The following is a 23,947-nucleotide window of genomic DNA, read 5'->3' as shown; positions in this document are numbered from 1 at the left end:
GCGTATATATATATATATATATATATATATATATATATATATATATTTCTCCGCCGAAATCACTTTTAAACCCATTTCCACCTTTTTTTCCCTTCTCTTCCTCTTACTTTTTTTTCACGTTTTTTTACGTTTTTCTCCTTTTCGCCTCTTTTCTGGGCGTATTATTCTTCTTTTTCTTCTTTTTTTTCGTCTAATGCATACCCCATCAGTGCAGCAATGCTTATTCAATACCGCCAGCAGATGGAGACACTGGGGGATAATTTTCTAAGGATTTATACTGATTTTTCCTGTCTGAATTTGTCGCACAGAAAGTTGCAGGCCAAATATGTGTGACATTTCTGCGACTTTAGCTTCTAGAGCATTTTTACAACATTATACATAGGTGCTGAATACATAAAAAGCGACTGTTCAGCGACAGACAAGTCGCATCGGCTGAAAGTAGGCCAGAATGTCAGTCCATGTTGGAGCAGGTTTAGATACAGTCTAAAGTATAGATCTCAAAGTCTGTGCACAGAATTTAGCAAGGGCCTCGCACCTTCTGATGCATCAGGTAGGTGCACAATAGCATAGCCTAACCCTCTGTACTTTGGTCTATATTGATGCGGGACATAGACAGCCAGCTGATGACCAATCCATTAGTGCAATGGATGGCTGGAAGCATTTGTCTTTGCCTTTGCAATACCACAGAAGCAATGCATGGTCAATGTACAGCAATGACACACCTGTGTGAACAGCCAGGAGACCCCCCCCCCCCATGTTATGTTACATAGTTACATAGTTAGTACGGTCGAAAAAAGACATATGTCCATCACGTTCAACCAGGGAATTAAGGGGTAGGGGTGTGGCGCGATATTGGGGAAGGGATGAGATTTTATATTTCTTCATAAGCATTAATCTTATTTTGTCAATTAGGAACATTCAGCACCCACCCGCTATCAAGGCAGCTGCCTATCATGTCATGCCCTACCTGCACAGGTGTGCTGGCTACTCAAATGATCCAATTAAGGAGGCCATTTAGTCAGCAGCAGCAGAAGTCCTGTGCCTGGACGCTCCAACAGGGGCCAGACACAAGCAGAAGCAGAAGCAGCAGAAGCAGCAGCAGCACCACCTTTTGTTTTTTGGCTGCAGCAGCAGCAAGGCCCACAGGGCTGGCTAGCTGGCTAGCCAGCAAGCAGGTAGCAATGAAAGTAGGAATCTTTCTTTTTAACCCTGTAAGGGGGTGGTGCACTGTACCCGAAGATACTGCCATATCGGGTCAATGCATAGGGCGACGGAAGCAAGCTTCGAAATCGGCCCCCGTTCTCAAAAATCCATTTAATATATGGTCCCCAGATAGGGGACGTATCAGATATTAAACTGATAAGAACAGATACTACACTTGATCTTAGCCAAAAGGCCGAGAAGCGATAACCGTGAAAGGGGCGGGCCCAACAAGGTCCCCTTCATGGGCACTATCACTGCTTGCTGTCAGGGAGGCTGCCAGACAATTTTCCATGCACACTCTGGGCTGGGGGGCAGTCAACCACCAGTACACACAGCAGAACCTAAACCCATACCATTATTGCTAAGCAGCAAGACAGGGGCCCATTGCACTCCCACGGGGCCTTTTTAAATGCAATCCATAACCCGGATTTGCCAGGAACCCTTCTTACTCCTCCTACTTGCATGTGACACTGGGCTTAGGATCTGCATAGGAAACACACACACAAGCACACACCTACCTTTGTTGCCTGCAGATGCCTCCTTGGCTGTCCCCAAACGGTATCAAACCAACACCCACGGGAAGCTGTAAGCATAGAGGACATGCCTGCACCCCATTGGACTTACCTGTGTGGGTTAAATCCGGGTTATTTGACAACCTATGGCGGTGATGGTTCTGCTCAGGCAGAGCAGTGCTGATGCTCCTCATAAAGCTGTCGCTGCTGTGAAGGTTCTAGGTGACATCACAAATCCCTATGGTTACATACACAACAAAGCTGGGTTGTTGTTGTTTACACTCTGCAAGGCCTGTGGAAGTGAGTGACATCATAGCACTGTAGTTCTGAGGGTTCTAGATGGATGCAACAATCTCCTGTTGCTTCTATGAAGGCCATAATAGACGACATCACCAAACAGCTCCATAGTCACATACACAGCAAAGGAGAGATGTTGTTTACACCTAGTGATGTCAGTGGTATTGAGTGACATCACAGCACAGTGCTAAGGCTCCTGGGCCTGGACACAGCAGCGGCTGCAATATCTCAACGGAGAATACGTTTATATATATGTGTGTGTGTGCGCGTATATATATATATATATATATATATATATATATATATATATATTTCTCCGCCGAAATCACTTTTAAACCCATTTCCACCTTTTTTTCCCTTCTCTTCCTCTTACTTTTTTTTCACGTTTTTTTACGTTTTTCTCCTTTTCGCCTCTTTTCTGGGCGTATTATTCTTCTTTTTCTTCTTTTTTTTCGTCTAATGCATACCCCATCAGTGCAGCAATGCTTATTCAATACCGCCAGCAGATGGAGACACTGGGGGATAATTTTCTAAGGATTTATACTGATTTTTCCTGTCTGAATTTGTCGCACAGAAAGTTGCAGGCCAAATATGTGTGACATTTCTGCGACTTTAGCTTCTAGAGCATTTTTACAACATTATACATAGGTGCTGAATACATAAAAAGCGACTGTTCAGCGACAGACAAGTCGCATCGGCTGAAAGTAGGCCAGAATGTCAGTCCATGTTGGAGCAGGTTTAGATACAGTCTAAAGTATAGATCTCAAAGTCTGTGCACAGAATTTAGCAAGGGCCTCGCACCTTCTGATGCATCAGGTAGGTGCACAATAGCATAGCCTAACCCTCTGTACTTTGGTCTATATTGATGCGGGACATAGACAGCCAGCTGATGACCAATCCATTAGTGCAATGGATGGCTGGAAGCATTTGTCTTTGCCTTTGCAATACCACAGAAGCAATGCATGGTCAATGTACAGCAATGACACACCTGTGTGAACAGCCAGGAGACCCCCCCCCCCCATGTTATGTTACATAGTTACATAGTTAGTACGGTCGAAAAAAGACATATGTCCATCACGTTCAACCAGGGAATTAAGGGGTAGGGGTGTGGCGCGATATTGGGGAAGGGATGAGATTTTATATTTCTTCATAAGCATTAATCTTATTTTGTCAATTAGGAACATTCAGCACCCACCCGCTATCAAGGCAGCTGCCTATCATGTCATGCCCTACCTGCACAGGTGTGCTGGCTACTCAAATGATCCAATTAAGGAGGCCATTTAGTCAGCAGCAGCAGAAGTCCTGTGCCTGGACGCTCCAACAGGGGCCAGACACAAGCAGAAGCAGAAGCAGCAGAAGCAGCAGCAGCACCACCTTTTGTTTTTTGGCTGCAGCAGCAGCAAGGCCCACAGGGCTGGCTAGCTGGCTAGCCAGCAAGCAGGTAGCAATGAAAGTAGGAATCTTTCTTTTTAACTCTGTAAGGGGGTGGTGCACTGTACCCGAAGATACTGCCATATCGGGTCAATGCATAGGGCGACGGAAGCAAGCTTCGAAATCGGCCCCCGTTCTCAAAAATCCATTTAATATATGGTCCCCAGATAGGGGACGTATCAGATATTAAACTGATAAGAACAGATACTACACTTGATCTTAGCCAAAAGGCCGAGAAGCGATAACCGTGAAAGGGGCGGGCCCAACAAGGTCCCCTTCATGGGCACTATCACTGCTTGCTGTCAGGGAGGCTGCCAGACAATTTTCCATGCACACTCTGGGCTGGGGGGCAGTCAACCACCAGTACACACAGCAGAACCTAAACCCATACCATTATTGCTAAGCAGCAAGACAGGGGCCCATTGCACTCCCACGGGGCCTTTTTAAATGCAATCCATAACCCGGATTTGCCAGGAACCCTTCTTACTCCTCCTACTTGCATGTGACACTGGGCTTAGGATCTGCATAGGAAACACACACACAAGCACACACCTACCTTTGTTGCCTGCAGATGCCTCCTTGGCTGTCCCCAAACGGTATCAAACCAACACCCACGGGAAGCTGTAAGCATAGAGGACATGCCTGCACCCCATTGGACTTACCTGTGTGGGTTAAATCCGGGTTATTTGACAACCTATGGCGGTGATGGTTCTGCTCAGGCAGAGCAGTGCTGATGCTCCTCATAAAGCTGTCGCTGCTGTGAAGGTTCTAGGTGACATCACAAATCCCTATGGTTACATACACAACAAAGCTGGGTTGTTGTTGTTTACACTCTGCAAGGCCTGTGGAAGTGAGTGACATCATAGCACTGTAGTTCTGAGGGTTCTAGATGGATGCAACAATCTCCTGTTGCTTCTATGAAGGCCATAATAGACGACATCACCAAACAGCTCCATAGTCACATACACAGCAAAGGAGAGATGTTGTTTACACCTAGTGATGTCAGTGGTATTGAGTGACATCACAGCACAGTGCTAAGGCTCCTGGGCCTGGACACAGCAGCGGCTGCAATATCTCAACGGAGAATACGTTTATATATATGTGTGTGTGTGCGCGTATATATATATATATATATATATATATATATATATATATATATATATATATATATATATTTCTCCGCCGAAATCACTTTTAAACCCATTTCCACCTTTTTTTCCCTTCTCTTCCTCTTACTTTTTTTTCACGTTTTTTTACGTTTTTCTCCTTTTCGCCTCTTTTCTGGGCGTATTATTCTTCTTTTTCTTCTTTTTTTTCGTCTAATGCATACCCCATCAGTGCAGCAATGCTTATTCAATACCGCCAGCAGATGGAGACACTGGGGGATAATTTTCTAAGGATTTATACTGATTTTTCCTGTCTGAATTTGTCGCACAGAAAGTTGCAGGCCAAATATGTGTGACATTTCTGCGACTTTAGCTTCTAGAGCATTTTTACAACATTATACATAGGTGCTGAATACATAAAAAGCGACTGTTCAGCGACAGACAAGTCGCATCGGCTGAAAGTAGGCCAGAATGTCAGTCCATGTTGGAGCAGGTTTAGATACAGTCTAAAGTATAGATCTCAAAGTCTGTGCACAGAATTTAGCAAGGGCCTCGCACCTTCTGATGCATCAGGTAGGTGCACAATAGCATAGCCTAACCCTCTGTACTTTGGTCTATATTGATGCGGGACATAGACAGCCAGCTGATGACCAATCCATTAGTGCAATGGATGGCTGGAAGCATTTGTCTTTGCCTTTGCAATACCACAGAAGCAATGCATGGTCAATGTACAGCAATGACACACCTGTGTGAACAGCCAGGAGACCCCCCCCCCCATGTTATGTTACATAGTTACATAGTTAGTACGGTCGAAAAAAGACATATGTCCATCACGTTCAACCAGGGAATTAAGGGGTAGGGGTGTGGCGCGATATTGGGGAAGGGATGAGATTTTATATTTCTTCATAAGCATTAATCTTATTTTGTCAATTAGGAACATTCAGCACCCACCCGCTATCAAGGCAGCTGCCTATCATGTCATGCCCTACCTGCACAGGTGTGCTGGCTACTCAAATGATCCAATTAAGGAGGCCATTTAGTCAGCAGCAGCAGAAGTCCTGTGCCTGGACGCTCCAACAGGGGCCAGACACAAGCAGAAGCAGAAGCAGCAGAAGCAGCAGCAGCAAGGCCCACAGGGCTGGCTAGCTGGCTAGCCAGCAAGCAGGTAGCAATGAAAGTAGGAATCTTTCTTTTTAACCCTGTAAGGGGGTGGTGCACTGTACCCGAAGATACTGCCATATCGGGTCAATGCATAGGGCGACGGAAGCAAGCTTCGAAATCGGCCCCCGTTCTCAAAAATCCATTTAATATATGGTCCCCAGATAGGGGACGTATCAGATATTAAACTGATAAGAACAGATACTACACTTGATCTTAGCCAAAAGGCCGAGAAGCGATAACCGTGAAAGGGGCGGGCCCAACAAGGTCCCCTTCATGGGCACTATCACTGCTTGCTGTCAGGGAGGCTGCCAGACAATTTTCCATGCACACTCTGGGCTGGGGGGCAGTCAACCACCAGTACACACAGCAGAACCTAAACCCATACCATTATTGCTAAGCAGCAAGACAGGGGCCCATTGCACTCCCACGGGGCCTTTTTAAATGCAATCCATAACCCGGATTTGCCAGGAACCCTTCTTACTCCTCCTACTTGCATGTGACACTGGGCTTAGGATCTGCATAGGAAACACACACACAAGCACACACCTACCTTTGTTGCCTGCAGATGCCTCCTTGGCTGTCCCCAAACGGTATCAAACCAACACCCACGGGAAGCTGTAAGCATAGAGGACATGCCTGCACCCCATTGGACTTACCTGTGTGGGTTAAATCCGGGTTATTTGACAACCTATGGCGGTGATGGTTCTGCTCAGGCAGAGCAGTGCTGATGCTCCTCATAAAGCTGTCGCTGCTGTGAAGGTTCTAGGTGACATCACAAATCCCTATGGTTACATACACAACAAAGCTGGGTTGTTGTTGTTTACACTCTGCAAGGCCTGTGGAAGTGAGTGACATCATAGCACTGTAGTTCTGAGGGTTCTAGATGGATGCAACAATCTCCTGTTGCTTCTATGAAGGCCATAATAGACGACATCACCAAACAGCTCCATAGTCACATACACAGCAAAGGAGAGATGTTGTTTACACCTAGTGATGTCAGTGGTATTGAGTGACATCACAGCACAGTGCTAAGGCTCCTGGGCCTGGACACAGCAGCGGCTGCAATATCTCAACGGAGAATACGTTTATATATATGTGTGTGTGTGCGCGTATATATATATATATATATATATATATATATATATATATATATATTTCTCCGCCGAAATCACTTTTAAACCCATTTCCACCTTTTTTTCCCTTCTCTTCCTCTTACTTTTTTTTCACGTTTTTTTACGTTTTTCTCCTTTTCGCCTCTTTTCTGGGCGTATTATTCTTCTTTTTCTTCTTTTTTTTCGTCTAATGCATACCCCATCAGTGCAGCAATGCTTATTCAATACCGCCAGCAGATGGAGACACTGGGGGATAATTTTCTAAGGATTTATACTGATTTTTCCTGTCTGAATTTGTCGCACAGAAAGTTGCAGGCCAAATATGTGTGACATTTCTGCGACTTTAGCTTCTAGAGCATTTTTACAACATTATACATAGGTGCTGAATACATAAAAAGCGACTGTTCAGCGACAGACAAGTCGCATCGGCTGAAAGTAGGCCAGAATGTCAGTCCATGTTGGAGCAGGTTTAGATACAGTCTAAAGTATAGATCTCAAAGTCTGTGCACAGAATTTAGCAAGGGCCTCGCACCTTCTGATGCATCAGGTAGGTGCACAATAGCATAGCCTAACCCTCTGTACTTTGGTCTATATTGATGCGGGACATAGACAGCCAGCTGATGACCAATCCATTAGTGCAATGGATGGCTGGAAGCATTTGTCTTTGCCTTTGCAATACCACAGAAGCAATGCATGGTCAATGTACAGCAATGACACACCTGTGTGAACAGCCAGGAGACCCCCCCCCCCCATGTTATGTTACATAGTTACATAGTTAGTACGGTCGAAAAAAGACATATGTCCATCACGTTCAACCAGGGAATTAAGGGGTAGGGGTGTGGCGCGATATTGGGGAAGGGATGAGATTTTATATTTCTTCATAAGCATTAATCTTATTTTGTCAATTAGGAACATTCAGCACCCACCCGCTATCAAGGCAGCTGCCTATCATGTCATGCCCTACCTGCACAGGTGTGCTGGCTACTCAAATGATCCAATTAAGGAGGCCATTTAGTCAGCAGCAGCAGAAGTCCTGTGCCTGGACGCTCCAACAGGGGCCAGACACAAGCAGAAGCAGAAGCAGCAGAAGCAGCAGCAGCACCACCTTTTGTTTTTTGGCTGCAGCAGCAGCAAGGCCCACAGGGCTGGCTAGCTGGCTAGCCAGCAAGCAGGTAGCAATGAAAGTAGGAATCTTTCTTTTTAACCCTGTAAGGGGGTGGTGCACTGTACCCGAAGATACTGCCATATCGGGTCAATGCATAGGGCGACGGAAGCAAGCTTCGAAATCGGCCCCCGTTCTCAAAAATCCATTTAATATATGGTCCCCAGATAGGGGACGTATCAGATATTAAACTGATAAGAACAGATACTACACTTGATCTTAGCCAAAAGGCCGAGAAGCGATAACCGTGAAAGGGGCGGGCCCAACAAGGTCCCCTTCATGGGCACTATCACTGCTTGCTGTCAGGGAGGCTGCCAGACAATTTTCCATGCACACTCTGGGCTGGGGGGCAGTCAACCACCAGTACACACAGCAGAACCTAAACCCATACCATTATTGCTAAGCAGCAAGACAGGGGCCCATTGCACTCCCACGGGGCCTTTTTAAATGCAATCCATAACCCGGATTTGCCAGGAACCCTTCTTACTCCTCCTACTTGCATGGGACACTGGGCTTAGGATCTGCATAGGAAACACACACACAAGCACACACCTACCTTTGTTGCCTGCAGATGCCTCCTTGGCTGTCCCCAAACGGTATCAAACCAACACCCACGGGAAGCTGTAAGCATAGAGGACATGCCTGCACCCCATTGGACTTACCTGTGTGGGTTAAATCCGGGTTATTTGACAACCTATGGCGGTGATGGTTCTGCTCAGGCAGAGCAGTGCTGATGCTCCTCATAAAGCTGTCGCTGCTGTGAAGGTTCTAGGTGACATCACAAATCCCTATGGTTACATACACAACAAAGCTGGGTTGTTGTTGTTTACACTCTGCAAGGCCTGTGGAAGTGAGTGACATCATAGCACTGTAGTTCTGAGGGTTCTAGATGGATGCAACAATCTCCTGTTGCTTCTATGAAGGCCATAATAGACGACATCACCAAACAGCTCCATAGTCACATACACAGCAAAGGAGAGATGTTGTTTACACCTAGTGATGTCAGTGGTATTGAGTGACATCACAGCACAGTGCTAAGGCTCCTGGGCCTGGACACAGCAGCGGCTGCAATATCTCAACGGAGAATACGTTTATATATATGTGTGTGTGTGCGCGTATATATATATATATATATATATATATATATATATATATATTTCTCCGCCGAAATCACTTTTAAACCCATTTCCACCTTTTTTTCCCTTCTCTTCCTCTTACTTTTTTTTCACGTTTTTTTACGTTTTTCTCCTTTTCGCCTCTTTTCTGGGCGTATTATTCTTCTTTTTCTTCTTTTTTTTCGTCTAATGCATACCCCATCAGTGCAGCAATGCTTATTCAATACCGCCAGCAGATGGAGACACTGGGGGATAATTTTCTAAGGATTTATACTGATTTTTCCTGTCTGAATTTGTCGCACAGAAAGTTGCAGGCCAAATATGTGTGACATTTCTGCGACTTTAGCTTCTAGAGCATTTTTACAACATTATACATAGGTGCTGAATACATAAAAAGCGACTGTTCAGCGACAGACAAGTCGCATCGGCTGAAAGTAGGCCAGAATGTCAGTCCATGTTGGAGCAGGTTTAGATACAGTCTAAAGTATAGATCTCAAAGTCTGTGCACAGAATTTAGCAAGGGCCTCGCACCTTCTGATGCATCAGGTAGGTGCACAATAGCATAGCCTAACCCTCTGTACTTTGGTCTATATTGATGCGGGACATAGACAGCCAGCTGATGACCAATCCATTAGTGCAATGGATGGCTGGAAGCATTTGTCTTTGCCTTTGCAATACCACAGAAGCAATGCATGGTCAATGTACAGCAATGACACACCTGTGTGAACAGCCAGGAGACCCCCCCCCCCCATGTTATGTTACATAGTTACATAGTTAGTACGGTCGAAAAAAGACATATGTCCATCACGTTCAACCAGGGAATTAAGGGGTAGGGGTGTGGCGCGATATTGGGGAAGGGATGAGATTTTATATTTCTTCATAAGCATTAATCTTATTTTGTCAATTAGGAACATTCAGCACCCACCCGCTATCAAGGCAGCTGCCTATCATGTCATGCCCTACCTGCACAGGTGTGCTGGCTACTCAAATGATCCAATTAAGGAGGCCATTTAGTCAGCAGCAGCAGAAGTCCTGTGCCTGGACGCTCCAACAGGGGCCAGACACAAGCAGAAGCAGAAGCAGCAGAAGCAGCAGCAGCACCACCTTTTGTTTTTTGGCTGCAGCAGCAGCAAGGCCCACAGGGCTGGCTAGCTGGCTAGCCAGCAAGCAGGTAGCAATGAAAGTAGGAATCTTTCTTTTTAACCCTGTAAGGGGGTGGTGCACTGTACCCGAAGATACTGCCATATCGGGTCAATGCATAGGGCGACGGAAGCAAGCTTCGAAATCGGCCCCCGTTCTCAAAAATCCATTTAATATATGGTCCCCAGATAGGGGACGTATCAGATATTAAACTGATAAGAACAGATACTACACTTGATCTTAGCCAAAAGGCCGCGATAACCGTGAAAGGGGCGGGCCCAACAAGGTCCCCTTCATGGGCACTATCACTGCTTGCTGTCAGGGAGGCTGCCAGACAATTTTCCATGCACACTCTGGGCTGGGGGGCAGTCAACCACCAGTACACACAGCAGAACCTAAACCCATACCATTATTGCTAAGCAGCAAGACAGGGGCCCATTGCACTCCCACGGGGCCTTTTTAAATGCAATCCATAACCCGGATTTGCCAGGAACCCTTCTTACTCCTCCTACTTGCATGTGACACTGGGCTTAGGATCTGCATAGGAAACACACACACAAGCACACACCTACCTTTGTTGCCTGCAGATGCCTCCTTGGCTGTCCCCAAACGGTATCAAACCAACACCCACGGGAAGCTGTAAGCATAGAGGACATGCCTGCACCCCATTGGACTTACCTGTGTGGGTTAAATCCGGGTTATTTGACAACCTATGGCGGTGATGGTTCTGCTCAGGCAGAGCAGTGCTGATGCTCCTCATAAAGCTGTCGCTGCTGTGAAGGTTCTAGGTGACATCACAAATCCCTATGGTTACATACACAACAAAGCTGGGTTGTTGTTGTTTACACTCTGCAAGGCCTGTGGAAGTGAGTGACATCATAGCACTGTAGTTCTGAGGGTTCTAGATGGATGCAACAATCTCCTGTTGCTTCTATGAAGGCCATAATAGACGACATCACCAAACAGCTCCATAGTCACATACACAGCAAAGGAGAGATGTTGTTTACACCTAGTGATGTCAGTGGTATTGAGTGACATCACAGCACAGTGCTAAGGCTCCTGGGCCTGGACACAGCAGCGGCTGCAATATCTCAACGGAGAATACGTTTATATATATGTGTGTGTGTGCGCGTATATATATATATATATATATATATATATATATATATATATATATTTCTCCGCCGAAATCACTTTTAAACCCATTTCCACCTTTTTTTCCCTTCTCTTCCTCTTACTTTTTTTTCACGTTTTTTTACGTTTTTCTCCTTTTCGCCTCTTTTCTGGGCGTATTATTCTTCTTTTTCTTCTTTTTTTTCGTCTAATGCATACCCCATCAGTGCAGCAATGCTTATTCAATACCGCCAGCAGATGGAGACACTGGGGGATAATTTTCTAAGGATTTATACTGATTTTTCCTGTCTGAATTTGTCGCACAGAAAGTTGCAGGCCAAATATGTGTGACATTTCTGCGACTTTAGCTTCTAGAGCATTTTTACAACATTATACATAGGTGCTGAATACATAAAAAGCGACTGTTCAGCGACAGACAAGTCGCATCGGCTGAAAGTAGGCCAGAATGTCAGTCCATGTTGGAGCAGGTTTAGATACAGTCTAAAGTATAGATCTCAAAGTCTGTGCACAGAATTTAGCAAGGGCCTCGCACCTTCTGATGCATCAGGTAGGTGCACAATAGCATAGCCTAACCCTCTGTACTTTGGTCTATATTGATGCGGGACATAGACAGCCAGCTGATGACCAATCCATTAGTGCAATGGATGGCTGGAAGCATTTGTCTTTGCCTTTGCAATACCACAGAAGCAATGCATGGTCAATGTACAGCAATGACACACCTGTGTGAACAGCCAGGAGACCCCCCCCCCCCATGTTATGTTACATAGTTACATAGTTAGTACGGTCGAAAAAAGACATATGTCCATCACGTTCAACCAGGGAATTAAGGGGTAGGGGTGTGGCGCGATATTGGGGAAGGGATGAGATTTTATATTTCTTCATAAGCATTAATCTTATTTTGTCAATTAGGAACATTCAGCACCCACCCGCTATCAAGGCAGCTGCCTATCATGTCATGCCCTACCTGCACAGGTGTGCTGGCTACTCAAATGATCCAATTAAGGAGGCCATTTAGTCAGCAGCAGCAGAAGTCCTGTGCCTGGACGCTCCAACAGGGGCCAGACACAAGCAGAAGCAGAAGCAGCAGAAGCAGCAGCAGCACCACCTTTTGTTTTTTGGCTGCAGCAGCAGCAAGGCCCACAGGGCTGGCTAGCTGGCTAGCCAGCAAGCAGGTAGCAATGAAAGTAGGAATCTTTCTTTTTAACCCTGTAAGGGGGTGGTGCACTGTACCCGAAGATACTGCCATATCGGGTCAATGCATAGGGCGACGGAAGCAAGCTTCGAAATCGGCCCCCGTTCTCAAAAATCCATTTAATATATGGTCCCCAGATAGGGGACGTATCAGATATTAAACTGATAAGAACAGATACTACACTTGATCTTAGCCAAAAGGCCGAGAAGCGATAACCGTGAAAGGGGCGGGCCCAACAAGGTCCCCTTCATGGGCACTATCACTGCTTGCTGTCAGGGAGGCTGCCAGACAATTTTCCATGCACACTCTGGGCTGGGGGGCAGTCAACCACCAGTACACACAGCAGAACCTAAACCCATACCATTATTGCTAAGCAGCAAGACAGGGGCCCATTGCACTCCCACGGGGCCTTTTTAAATGCAATCCATAACCCGGATTTGCCAGGAACCCTTCTTACTCCTCCTACTTGCATGTGACACTGGGCTTAGGATCTGCATAGGAAACACACACACAAGCACACACCTACCTTTGTTGCCTGCAGATGCCTCCTTGGCTGTCCCCAAACGGTATCAAACCAACACCCACGGGAAGCTGTAAGCATAGAGGACATGCCTGCACCCCATTGGACTTACCTGTGTGGGTTAAATCCGGGTTATTTGACAACCTATGGCGGTGATGGTTCTGCTCAGGCAGAGCAGTGCTGATGCTCCTCATAAAGCTGTCGCTGCTGTGAAGGTTCTAGGTGACATCACAAATCCCTATGGTTACATACACAACAAAGCTGGGTTGTTGTTGTTTACACTCTGCAAGGCCTGTGGAAGTGAGTGACATCATAGCACTGTAGTTCTGAGGGTTCTAGATGGATGCAACAATCTCCTGTTGCTTCTATGAAGGCCATAATAGACGACATCACCAAACAGCTCCATAGTCACATACACAGCAAAGGAGAGATGTTGTTTACACCTAGTGATGTCAGTGGTATTGAGTGACATCACAGCACAGTGCTAAGGCTCCTGGGCCTGGACACAGCAGCGGCTGCAATATCTCAACGGAGAATACGTTTATATATATGTGTGTGTGTGCGCGTATATATATATATATATATATATATATATATATATATATATATATATATATATTTCTCCGCCGAAATCACTTTTAAACCCATTTCCACCTTTTTTTCCCTTCTCTTCCTCTTACTTTTTTTTCACGTTTTTTTACGTTTTTCTCCTTTTCGCCTCTTTTCTGGGCGTATTATTCTTCTTTTTCTTCTTTTTTTTCGTCTAATGCATACCCCATCAGTGCAGCAATGCTTATTCAATACCGCCAGCAGATGGAGACACTGGGGGATAATTTTCTAAGGATTTATACTGATTTTTCCTGTCTGAATTTGTCGCACAGAAAGTTGCAGGCCAAATATGTGTGACATTTCTGCGACTTTAGCTTCTAGAGCATTTTTACAACATTATACATAGGTGCTGAATACATAAAAAGCGACTGTTCAGCGACAGACAAGTCGCATCGGCTGAAAGTAGGCCAGAATGTCAGTCCATGTTGGAGCAGGTTTAGATACAGTCTAAAGTATAGATCTCAAAGTCTGTGCACAGAATTTAGCAAGGGCCTCGCACCTTCTGATGCATCAGGTAGGTGCACAATAGCATAGCCTAACCCTCTGTACTTTGGTCTATATTGATGCGGGACATAGACAGCCAGCTGATGACCAATCCATTAGTGCAATGGATGGCTGGAAGCATTTGTCTTTGCCTTTGCAATACCACAGAAGCAATGCATGGTCAATGTACAGCAATGACACACCTGTGTGAACAGCCAGGAGACCCCCCCCCCCCCATGTTATGTTACATAGTTACATAGTTAGTACGGTCGAAAAAAGACATATGTCCATCACGTTCAACCAGGGAATTAAGGGGTAGGGGTGTGGCGCGATATTGGGGAAGGGATGAGATTTTATATTTCTTCATAAGCATTAATCTTATTTTGTCAATTAGGAACATTCAGCACCCACCCGCTATCAAGGCAGCTGCCTATCATGTCATGCCCTACCTGCACAGGTGTGCTGGCTACTCAAATGATCCAATTAAGGAGGCCATTTAGTCAGCAGCAGCAGAAGTCCTGTGCCTGGACGCTCCAACAGGGGCCAGACACAAGCAGAAGCAGAAGCAGCAGAAGCAGCAGCAGCACCACCTTTTGTTTTTTGGCTGCAGCAGCAGCAAGGCCCACAGGGCTGGCTAGCTGGCTAGCCAGCAAGCAGGTGGCAATGAAAGTAGGAATCTTTCTTTTTAACCCTGTAAGGGGGTGGTGCACTGTACCCGAAGATACTGCCATATCGGGTCAATGCATAGGGCGACGGAAGCAAGCTTCGAAATCGGCCCCCGTTCTCAAAAATCCATTTAATATATGGTCCCCAGATAGGGGACGTATCAGATATTAAACTGATAAGAACAGATACTACACTTGATCTTAGCCAAAAGGCCGAGAAGCGATAACCGTGAAAGGGGCGGGCCCAACAAGGTCCCCTTCATGGGCACTATCACTGCTTGCTGTCAGGGAGGCTGCCAGACAATTTTCCATGCACACTCTGGGCTGGGGGGCAGTCAACCACCAGTACACACAGCAGAACCTAAACCCATACCATTATTGCTAAGCAGCAAGACAGGGGCCCATTGCACTCCCACGGGGCCTTTTTAAATGCAATCCATAACCCGGATTTGCCAGGAACCCTTCTTACTCCTCCTACTTGCATGTGACACTGGGCTTAGGATCTGCATAGGAAACACACACACAAGCACACACCTACCTTTGTTGCCTGCAGATGCCTCCTTGGCTGTCCCCAAACGGTATCAAACCAACACCCACGGGAAGCTGTAAGCATAGAGGACATGCCTGCACCCCATTGGACTTACCTGTGTGGGTTAAATCCGGGTTATTTGACAACCTATGGCGGTGATGGTTCTGCTCAGGCAGAGCAGTGCTGATGCTCCTCATAAAGCTGTCGCTGCTGTGAAGGTTCTAGGTGACATCACAAATCCCTATGGTTACATACACAACAAAGCTGGGTTGTTGTTGTTTACACTCTGCAAGGCCTGTGGAAGTGAGTGACATCATAGCACTGTAGTTCTGAGGGTTCTAGATGGATGCAACAATCTCCTGTTGCTTCTATGAAGGCCATAATAGACGACATCACCAAACAGCTCCATAGTCACATACACAGCAAAGGAGAGATGTTGTTTACACCTAGTGATGTCAGTGGTATTGAGTGACATCACAGCACAGTGCTAAGGCTCCTGGGCCTGGACACAGCAGCGGCTGCAATATCTCAACGGAGAATACGTTTATATATATGTGTGTGTGTGCGCGTATATATATATATATATATATATATATATATATATATATATATATATTTCTCCGCCGAAATCACTTTTAAACCCATTTCCACCTTTTTTTCCCTTCTCTTCCTCTTACTTTTTTTTCACGTTTTTTTACGTTTTTCTCCTTTTCGCCTCTTTTCTGGGCGTATTATTCTTCTTTTTCTTCTTTTTTTTCGTCTAATGCATACCCCATCAGTGCAGCAATGCTTATTCAATACCGCCAGCAGATGGAGACACTGGGGGATAATTTTCTAAGGATTTATACTGATTTTTCCTGTCTGAATTTGTCGCACAGAAAGTTGCAGGCCAAATATGTGTGACATTTCTGCGACTTTAGCTTCTAGAGCATTTTTACAACATTATACATAGGTGCTGAATACATAAAAAGCGACTGTTCAGCGACAGACAAGTCGCATCGGCTGAAAGTAGGCCAGAATGTCAGTCCATGTTGGAGCAGGTTTAGATACAGTCTAAAGTATAGATCTCAAAGTCTGTGCACAGAATTTAGCAAGGGCCTCGCACCTTCTGATGCATCAGGTAGGTGCACAATAGCATAGCCTAACCCTCTGTACTTTGGTCTATATTGATGCGGGACATAGACAGCCTATTGATGCGGGACATAGACAGCCAGCTGATGACCAATCCATTAGTGCAATGGATGGCTGGAAGCATTTGTCTTTGCCTTTGCAATACCACAGAAGCAATGCATGGTCAATGTACAGCAATGACACACCTGTGTGAACAGCCAGGAGACCCCCCCCCCCCCATGTTATGTTACATAGTTACATAGTTAGTACGGTCGAAAAAAGACATATGTCCATCACGTTCAACCAGGGAATTAAGGGGTAGGGGTGTGGCGCGATATTGGGGAAGGGATGAGATTTTATATTTCTTCATAAGCATTAATCTTATTTTGTCAATTAGGAACATTCAGCACCCACCCGCTATCAAGGCAGCTGCCTATCATGTCATGCCCTACCTGCACAGGTGTGCTGGCTACTCAAATGATCCAATTAAGGAGGCCATTTAGTCAGCAGCAGCAGAAGTCCTGTGCCTGGACGCTCCAACAGGGGCCAGACACAAGCAGAAGCAGAAGCAGCAGAAGCAGCAGCAGCACCACCTTTTGTTTTTTGGCTGCAGCAGCAGCAAGGCCCACAGGGCTGGCTAGCTGGCTAGCCAGCAAGCAGGTAGCAATGAAAGTAGGAATCTTTCTTTTTAACCCTGTAAGGGGGTGGTGCACTGTACCCGAAGATACTGCCATATCGGGTCAATGCATAGGGCGACGGAAGCAAGCTTCGAAATCGGCCCCCGTTCTCAAAAATCCATTTAATATATGGTCCCCAGATAGGGGACGTATCAGATATTAAACTGATAAGAACAGATACTACACTTGATCTTAGCCAAAAGGCCGAGAAGCGATAACCGTGAAAGGGGCGGGCCCAACAAGGTCCCCTTCATGGGCACTATCACTGCTTGCTGTCAGGGAGGCTGCCAGACAATTTTCCATGCACACTCTGGGCTGGGGGGCAGTCAACCACCAGTACACACAGCAGAACCTAAACCCATACCATTATTGCTAAGCAGCAAGACAGGGGCCCATTGCACTCCCACGGGGCCTTTTTAAATGCAATCCATAACCCGGATTTGCCAGGAACCCTTCTTACTCCTCCTACTTGCATGTGACACTGGGCTTAGGATCTGCATAGGAAACACACACACAAGCACACACCTACCTTTGTTGCCTGCAGATGCCTCCTTGGCTGTCCCCAAACGGTATCAAACCAACACCCACGGGAAGCTGTAAGCATAGAGGACATGCCTGCACCCCATTGGACTTACCTGTGTGGGTTAAATCCGGGTTATTTGACAACCTATGGCGGTGATGGTTCTGCTCAGGCAGAGCAGTGCTGATGCTCCTCATAAAGCTGTCGCTGCTGTGAAGGTTCTAGGTGACATCACAAATCCCTATGGTTACATACACAACAAAGCTGGGTTGTTGTTGTTTACACTCTGCAAGGCCTGTGGAAGTGAGTGACATCATAGCACTGTAGTTCTGAGGGTTCTAGATGGATGCAACAATCTCCTGTTGCTTCTATGAAGGCCATAATAGACGACATCACCAAACAGCTCCATAGTCACATACACAGCAAAGGAGAGATGTTGTTTACACCTAGTGATGTCAGTGGTATTGAGTGACATCACAGCACAGTGCTAAGGCTCCTGGGCCTGGACACAGCAGCGGCTGCAATATCTCAACGGAGAATACGTTTATATATATGTGTGTGTGTGCGCGTATATATATATATATATATATATATATATATATATATATATTTCTCCGCCGAAATCACTTTTAAACCCATTTCCACCTTTTTTTCCCTTCTCTTCCTCTTACTTTTTTTTCACGTTTTTTTACGTTTTTCTCCTTTTCGCCTCTTTTCTGGGCGTATTATTCTTCTTTTTCTTCTTTTTTTTCGTCTAATGCATACCCCATCAGTGCAGCAATGCTTATTCAATACCGCCAGCAGATGGAGACACTGGGGGATAATTTTCTAAGGATTTATACTGATTTTTCCTGTCTGAATTTGTCGCACAGAAAGTTGCAGGCCAAATATGTGTGACATTTCTGCGACTTTAGCTTCTAGAGCATTTTTACAACATTATACATAGGTGCTGAATACATAAAAAGCGACTGTTCAGCGACAGACAAGTCGCATCGGCTGAAAGTAGGCCAGAATGTCAGTCCATGTTGGAGCAGGTTTAGATACAGTCTAAAGTATAGATCTCAAAGTCTGTGCACAGAATTTAGCAAGGGCCTCGCACCTTCTGATGCATCAGGTAGGTGCACAATAGCATAGCCTAACCCTCTGTACTTTGGTCTATATTGATGCGGGACATAGACAGCCAGCTGATGACCAATCCATTAGTGCAATGGATGGCTGGAAGCATTTGTCTTTGCCTTTGCAATACCACAGAAGCAATGCATGGTCAATGTACAGCAATGACACACCTGTGTGAACAGCCAGGAGACCCCCCCCCCCCATGTTATGTTACATAGTTACATAGTTAGTACGGTCGAAAAAAGACATATGTCCATCACGTTCAACCAGGGAATTAAGGGGTAGGGGTGTGGCGCGATATTGGGGAAGGGATGAGATTTTATATTTCTTCATAAGCATTAATCTTATTTTGTCAATTAGGAACATTCAGCACCCACCCGCTATCAAGGCAGCTGCCTATCATGTCATGCCCTACCTGCACAGGTGTGCTGGCTACTCAAATGATCCAATTAAGGAGGCCATTTAGTCAGCAGCAGCAGAAGTCCTGTGCCTGGACGCTCCAACAGGGGCCAGACACAAGCAGAAGCAGAAGCAGCAGAAGCAGCAGCAGCACCACCTTTTGTTTTTTGGCTGCAGCAGCAGCAAGGCCCACAGGGCTGGCTAGCTGGCTAGCCAGCAAGCAGGTAGCAATGAAAGTAGGAATCTTTCTTTTTAACCCTGTAAGGGGGTGGTGCACTGTACCCGAAGATACTGCCATATCGGGTCAATGCATAGGGCGACGGAAGCAAGCTTCGAAATCGGCCCCCGTTCTCAAAAATCCATTTAATATATGGTCCCCAGATAGGGGACGTATCAGATATTAAACTGATAAGAACAGATACTACACTTGATCTTAGCCAAAAGGCCGAGAAGCGATAACCGTGAAAGGGGCGGGCCCAACAAGGTCCCCTTCATGGGCACTATCACTGCTTGCTGTCAGGGAGGCTGCCAGACAATTTTCCATGCACACTCTGGGCTGGGGGGCAGTCAACCACCAGTACACACAGCAGAACCTAAACCCATACCATTATTGCTAAGCAGCAAGACAGGGGCCCATTGCACTCCCACGGGGCCTTTTTAAATGCAATCCATAACCCGGATTTGCCAGGAACCCTTCTTACTCCTCCTACTTGCATGTGACACTGGGCTTAGGATCTGCATAGGAAACACACACACAAGCACACACCTACCTTTGTTGCCTGCAGATGCCTCCTTGGCTGTCCCCAAACGGTATCAAACCAACACCCACGGGAAGCTGTAAGCATAGAGGACATGCCTGCACCCCATTGGACTTACCTGTGTGGGTTAAATCCGGGATATTTGACAACCTATGGCGGTGATGGTTCTGCTCAGGCAGAGCAGTGCTGATGCTCCTCATAAAGCTGTCGCTGCTGTGAAGGTTCTAGGTGACATCACAAATCCCTATGGTTACATACACAACAAAGCTGGGTTGTTGTTGTTTACACTCTGCAAGGCCTGTGGAAGTGAGTGACATCATAGCACTGTAGTTCTGAGGGTTCTAGATGGATGCAACAATCTCCTGTTGCTTCTATGAAGGCCATAATAGACGACATCACCAAACAGCTCCATAGTCACATACACAGCAAAGGAGAGATGTTGTTTACACCTAGTGATGTCAGTGGTATTGAGTGACATCACAGCACAGTGCTAAGGCTCCTGGGCCTGGACACAGCAGCGGCTGCAATATCTCAACGGAGAATACGTTTATATATATGTGTGTGTGTGCGCGTATATATATATATATATATATATATATATATATATATATTTCTCCGCCGAAATCACTTTTAAACCCATTTCCACCTTTTTTTCCCTTCTCTTCCTCTTACTTTTTTTTCACGTTTTTTTACGTTTTTCTCCTTTTCGCCTCTTTTCTGGGCGTATTATTCTTCTTTTTCTTCTTTTTTTTCGTCTAATGCATACCCCATCAGTGCAGCAATGCTTATTCAATACCGCCAGCAGATGGAGACACTGGGGGATAATTTTCTAAGGATTTATACTGATTTTTCCTGTCTGAATTTGTCGCACAGAAAGTTGCAGGCCAAATATGTGTGACATTTCTGCGACTTTAGCTTCTAGAGCATTTTTACAACATTATACATAGGTGCTGAATACATAAAAAGCGACTGTTCAGCGACAGACAAGTCGCATCGGCTGAAAGTAGGCCAGAATGTCAGTCCATGTTGGAGCAGGTTTAGATACAGTCTAAAGTATAGATCTCAAAGTCTGTGCACAGAATTTAGCAAGGGCCTCGCACCTTCTGATGCATCAGGTAGGTGCACAATAGCATAGCCTAACCCTCTGTACTTTGGTCTATATTGATGCGGGACATAGACAGCCAGCTGATGACCAATCCATTAGTGCAATGGATGGCTGGAAGCATTTGTCTTTGCCTTTGCAATACCACAGAAGCAATGCATGGTCAATGTACAGCAATGACACACCTGTGTGAACAGCCAGGAGACCCCCCCCCCCCATGTTATGTTACATAGTTACATAGTTAGTACGGTCGAAAAAAGACATATGTCCATCACGTTCAACCAGGGAATTAAGGGGTAGGGGTGTGGCGCGATATTGGGGAAGGGATGAGATTTTATATTTCTTCATAAGCATTAATCTTATTTTGTCAATTAGGAACATTCAGCACCCACCCGCTATCAAGGCAGCTGCCTATCATGTCATGCCCTACCTGCACAGGTGTGCTGGCTACTCAAATGATCCAATTAAGGAGGCCATTTAGTCAGCAGCAGCAGAAGTCCTGTGCCTGGACGCTCCAACAGGGGCCAGACACAAGCAGAAGCAGAAGCAGCAGAAGCAGCAGCAGCACCACCTTTTGTTTTTTGGCTGCAGCAGCAGCAAGGCCCACAGGGCTGGCTAGCTGGCTAGCCAGCAAGCAGGTAGCAATGAAAGTAGGAATCTTTCTTTTTAACCCTGTAAGGGGGTGGTGCACTGTACCCGAAGATACTGCCATATCGGGTCAATGCATAGGGCGACGGAAGCAAGCTTCGAAATCGGCCCCCGTTCTCAAAAATCCATTTAATATATGGTCCCCAGATAGGGGACGTATCAGATATTAAACTGATAAGAACAGATACTACACTTGATCTTAGCCAAAAGGCCGAGAAGCGATAACCGTGAAAGGGGCGGGCCCAACAAGGTCCCCTTCATGGGCACTATCACTGCTTGCTGTCAGGGAGGCTGCCAGACAATTTTCCATGCACACTCTGGGCTGGGGGGCAGTCAACCACCAGTACACACAGCAGAACCTAAACCCATACCATTATTGCTAAGCAGCAAGACAGGGGCCCATTGCACTCCCACGGGGCCTTTTTAAATGCAATCCATAACCCGGATTTGCCAGGAACCCTTCTTACTCCTCCTACTTGCATGTGACACTGGGCTTAGGATCTGCATAGGAAACACACACACAAGCACACACCTACCTTTGTTGCCTGCAGATGCCTCCTTGGCTGTCCCCAAACGGTATCAAACCAACACCCACGGGAAGCTGTAAGCATAGAGGACATGCCTGCACCCCATTGGACTTACCTGTGTGGGTTAAATCCGGGTTATTTGACAACCTATGGCGGTGATGGTTCTGCTCAGGCAGAGCAGTGCTGATGCTCCTCATAAAGCTGTCGCTGCTGTGAAGGTTCTAGGTGACATCACAAATCCCTATGGTTACATACACAACAAAGCTGGGTTGTTGTTGTTTACACTCTGCAAGGCCTGTGGAAGTGAGTGACATCATAGCACTGTAGTTCTGAGGGTTCTAGATGGATGCAACAATCTCCTGTTGCTTCTATGAAGGCCATAATAGACGACATCACCAAACAGCTCCATAGTCACATACACAGCAAAGGAGAGATGTTGTTTACACCTAGTGATGTCAGTGGTATTGAGTGACATCACAGCACAGTGCTAAGGCTCCTGGGCCTGGACACAGCAGCGGCTGCAATATCTCAACGGAGAATACGTTTATATATATGTGTGTGTGTGCGCGTATATATATATATATATATATATATATATATATATATATATATATTTCTCCGCCGAAATCACTTTTAAACCCATTTCCACCTTTTTTTCCCTTCTCTTCCTCTTACTTTTTTTTCACGTTTTTTTACGTTTTTCTCCTTTTCGCCTCTTTTCTGGGCGTATTATTCTTCTTTTTCTTCTTTTTTTTCGTCTAATGCATACCCCATCAGTGCAGCAATGCTTATTCAATACCGCCAGCAGATGGAGACACTGGGGGATAATTTTCTAAGGATTTATACTGATTTTTCCTGTCTGAATTTGTCGCACAGAAAGTTGCAGGCCAAATATGTGTGACATTTCTGCGACTTTAGCTTCTAGAGCATTTTTACAACATTATACATAGGTGCTGAATACATAAAAAGCGACTGTTCAGCGACAGACAAGTCGCATCGGCTGAAAGTAGGCCAGAATGTCAGTCCATGTTGGAGCAGGTTTAGATACAGTCTAAAGTATAGATCTCAAAGTCTGTGCACAGAATTTAGCAAGGGCCTCGCACCTTCTGATGCATCAGGTAGGTGCACAATAGCATAGCCTAACCCTCTGTACTTTGGTCTATATTGATGCGGGACATAGACAGCCAGCTGATGACCAATCCATTAGTGCAATGGATGGCTGGAAGCATTTGTCTTTGCCTTTGCAATACCACAGAAGCAATGCATGGTCAATGTACAGCAATGACACACCTGTGTGAACAGCCAGGAGACCCCCCCCCCCCATGTTATGTTACATAGTTACATAGTTAGTACGGTCGAAAAAAGACATATGTCCATCACGTTCAACCAGGGAATTAAGGGGTAGGGGTGTGGCGCGATATTGGGGAAGGGATGAGATTTTATATTTCTTCATAAGCATTAATCTTATTTTGTCAATTAGGAACATTCAGCACCCACCCGCTATCAAGGCAGCTGCCTATCATGTCATGCCCTACCTGCACAGGTGTGCTGGCTACTCAAATGATCCAATTAAGGAGGCCATTTAGTCAGCAGCAGCAGAAGTCCTGTGCCTGGACGCTCCAACAGGGGCCAGACACAAGCAGAAGCAGAAGCAGCAGAAGCAGCAGCAGCACCACCTTTTGTTTTTTGGCTGCAGCAGCAGCAAGGCCCACAGGGCTG

At 45.9% G+C, this 23,947-nt stretch overlaps 10 non-coding genes across 10 annotated transcripts; all 10 read right to left on the bottom strand.

Moving 5' to 3' along the window:
- Positions 1-1,217: 1,217 nt before the first annotated feature.
- Positions 1,218-1,408, bottom strand: LOC130316006 (U2 spliceosomal RNA). Its single transcript, XR_008863410.1, has one exon. It is a non-coding gene; the product is annotated as a U2 spliceosomal RNA (small nuclear RNA).
- Positions 1,409-3,495: 2,087 nt separating this feature from the next.
- LOC130316005 (U2 spliceosomal RNA) lies at positions 3,496-3,686 on the bottom strand. Its single transcript, XR_008863409.1, has one exon. It is a non-coding gene; the product is annotated as a U2 spliceosomal RNA (small nuclear RNA).
- A 2,070-nt stretch (positions 3,687-5,756) lies between these two features.
- Positions 5,757-5,947, bottom strand: LOC130316004 (U2 spliceosomal RNA). Its single transcript, XR_008863408.1, has one exon. It is a non-coding gene; the product is annotated as a U2 spliceosomal RNA (small nuclear RNA).
- A 2,089-nt stretch (positions 5,948-8,036) lies between these two features.
- LOC130316003 (U2 spliceosomal RNA) lies at positions 8,037-8,227 on the bottom strand. The gene has a single exon (XR_008863407.1). It is a non-coding gene; the product is annotated as a U2 spliceosomal RNA (small nuclear RNA).
- A 2,085-nt stretch (positions 8,228-10,312) lies between these two features.
- LOC130316014 (U2 spliceosomal RNA) lies at positions 10,313-10,504 on the bottom strand. The gene has a single exon (XR_008863417.1). It is a non-coding gene; the product is annotated as a U2 spliceosomal RNA (small nuclear RNA).
- A 2,083-nt stretch (positions 10,505-12,587) lies between these two features.
- Positions 12,588-12,778, bottom strand: LOC130316002 (U2 spliceosomal RNA). The gene has a single exon (XR_008863406.1). It is a non-coding gene; the product is annotated as a U2 spliceosomal RNA (small nuclear RNA).
- Positions 12,779-14,876: 2,098 nt separating this feature from the next.
- On the bottom strand, positions 14,877-15,067 carry LOC130316000 (U2 spliceosomal RNA). Its single transcript, XR_008863404.1, has one exon. It is a non-coding gene; the product is annotated as a U2 spliceosomal RNA (small nuclear RNA).
- A 2,116-nt stretch (positions 15,068-17,183) lies between these two features.
- On the bottom strand, positions 17,184-17,374 carry LOC130315999 (U2 spliceosomal RNA). Its single transcript, XR_008863403.1, has one exon. It is a non-coding gene; the product is annotated as a U2 spliceosomal RNA (small nuclear RNA).
- A 2,085-nt stretch (positions 17,375-19,459) lies between these two features.
- On the bottom strand, positions 19,460-19,650 carry LOC130315998 (U2 spliceosomal RNA). Its single transcript, XR_008863402.1, has one exon. It is a non-coding gene; the product is annotated as a U2 spliceosomal RNA (small nuclear RNA).
- A 2,083-nt stretch (positions 19,651-21,733) lies between these two features.
- LOC130315997 (U2 spliceosomal RNA) lies at positions 21,734-21,924 on the bottom strand. Its single transcript, XR_008863401.1, has one exon. It is a non-coding gene; the product is annotated as a U2 spliceosomal RNA (small nuclear RNA).
- Positions 21,925-23,947: the final 2,023 nt, after the last annotated feature.

Source organism: Hyla sarda, unplaced genomic scaffold (genome assembly GCF_029499605.1).
Source record: "Hyla sarda isolate aHylSar1 unplaced genomic scaffold, aHylSar1.hap1 scaffold_1896, whole genome shotgun sequence".
NCBI lineage: Eukaryota > Metazoa > Chordata > Amphibia > Anura > Hylidae > Hyla > Hyla sarda.
This window is presented reverse-complemented; position numbering and strand designations above follow the sequence as displayed.